This window comes from Sciurus carolinensis, chromosome 8 (assembly GCF_902686445.1).
Source record: "Sciurus carolinensis chromosome 8, mSciCar1.2, whole genome shotgun sequence".
NCBI lineage: Eukaryota > Metazoa > Chordata > Mammalia > Rodentia > Sciuridae > Sciurus > Sciurus carolinensis.
The window spans coordinates 118,217,623-118,219,638 of record NC_062220.1 but is presented as its reverse complement, the minus strand read 5'-3'; the positions used below and the strand labels follow the sequence as shown (position 1 = coordinate 118,219,638).

The following is a 2,016-nucleotide window of genomic DNA, read 5'->3' as shown; positions in this document are numbered from 1 at the left end:
GGCCTTGAGGCAAGGGAGAAAGAACATCGTGGTAGAAAAGTGTGGTGGAAGAAATCAGTTCAAGACAGGATCAGGGGGAAGTAGGAGGTTCAGCTGCTCTGGACGCTGTCATTCAGGCCTCTGGAGGGTGTTCACTGGAGGACCTCTGGTGCAGGCCACAGTGACAGGGCCGCTCCCCCCACCCTACCTCCTCCTGTGTTCAGGGTCTGCTGGAGCCTTCTGTATCCTGCATGGCACAGGAAGTGTTGGAGCACCTGAGCCTGAACCTACTAGTAGCTGCTTGGGTGGAGAGGCTAAGCTGCAAAGGAGAGACTGATAAACACTGGCACCTCCAACAAGATTTTTTGTTCCACAACATTGGGGACCTAGCCCCCATGGTCTGCTAACATGTAGGAAACTGTGAACGCCAAAAGCCAGACCCGCAACCTGCAGCTGCAGCAGTTCATCTCCTTTTCCATGACCTGGGCAATCCACAACTTTCCTGGGTGTGGGTACTGTTAAAGAAAGTTACACTCATACATTGCTGGTGGAGCTGCAAATTAGTGCAGCCACTCTGGAAAGCAGTGTGGAGACTCCTTAGAAAACTTGGAATGGAACCACCATTTGACCCAGCTATCCCACTCCTTGGCCTATACCCAAAGGACTTAAAATCAGCATATTACAGAGATACAGCCACATCAATGTTCATAGCTGCTCAGTTCACAATGCCAGATTGTGGAACCAACCTAGATGTCCTTCAATTGATGAATAGATAAAGAAACTGTGGTATATATATATATATATATATATATATATATATACAATGGAATATTACTCAGCCATAAAGAATGATAAAATTATGGCATTTGCAGGCAAATGGATGAAATTGGAGAATATCATGCTAAGCGAGATAAGCCAATCTCAAAAAAACAAAGGACGAATGATATCGCTAATAAGTGGATGATGACACATAATGGGGGGTGGGAGGGGTTAGTGTTAGGGTTAGAGTTAGGGTTAGGGAGGGGGGCAAGAATGGAGGAAGGAAGGACTGTATAGAGGGAAAAGAGGGGTGGGAGGGGTGGGGGGGAAGGGAAAAAAATAACAAAATGAATCAAACAGCATTACTCTATGTAAATTTATGATTACACAAATGGTATGCCTTTATGCCACGTACAAACAGAGAAACAACATGTATCCCATTTGTTTACAATAAAATAATAAAAAAAAGAGTTATGGACAAAATTCTTAGTATGACTGAAGGCATCAAAGTGACAGATGCTCCAATCCATACAACTAGAGACAAATTGGTTGCAAAGAAGGGGTAGAAGAGCAACCCAAAAAATGAATCCTAGAAGGAAAAAACAACTCTGCAGTTGAGTGAGATCTTGCAAAAATTTCTGCGAAAACAGAACATACGTCAGTTCAGACAGAAAACAATTCTACATGTTCTGGGTCATCCACCAAATCAGAGAATAATGGAACTCCACTTGGAGCTCTGGCATCTCCCATCAGAATAACTTTACCAGTGAGGGAGATAAATGTTTCCAGCCAAAGCAGCAACAGTATTTCCTCTCAGGAAACAACATTAGGATCTGGAAAATCTTCCAAATCAGAAGTTCCAGGTAAGCATGGTTCAGCAACATTTGTTTTTTCCTTGTAGGAATACAGTGTGAATAGTCACATGACCTAGTCCACTGATTCTAGACAACAAAGTGGCTCACCGAAAAGAGTGTTTTGGAAGGTTCTTCATTCTCTGCTTCTCAGAGATTGAGGTGCCCTCATTGGGTTTCTCCGGAAGCTCATAAGAAGAGTTGCCATTATTGTCTTCTAAACCTAGTTCAGAGACAGCTTCAAGTGGGTTACTCTAGTTCAGAGGCAAGTGTTGCATTATTGGTTTCTAAAAACAGTTCCTTATCAGGCCATCATTACTAATTCCCAAGAACAACTCAACAAATACATCATGCTAACTTCCAAAAGCACTTCCCAGATAGCTGTGTGAGCCTGAGGAGATACAGCTGCCAGGAACACAGGTAGTTT

At 43.3% G+C, this 2,016-nt stretch overlaps 1 pseudogene; it reads left to right on the top strand.

The window, feature by feature from the left end:
- The first annotated feature begins 230 nt into the window (after positions 1–230).
- LOC124991693 (CDKN2A-interacting protein-like) lies at positions 231–1,304 on the top strand (annotated as a pseudogene).
- Positions 1,305–2,016: the final 712 nt, after the last annotated feature.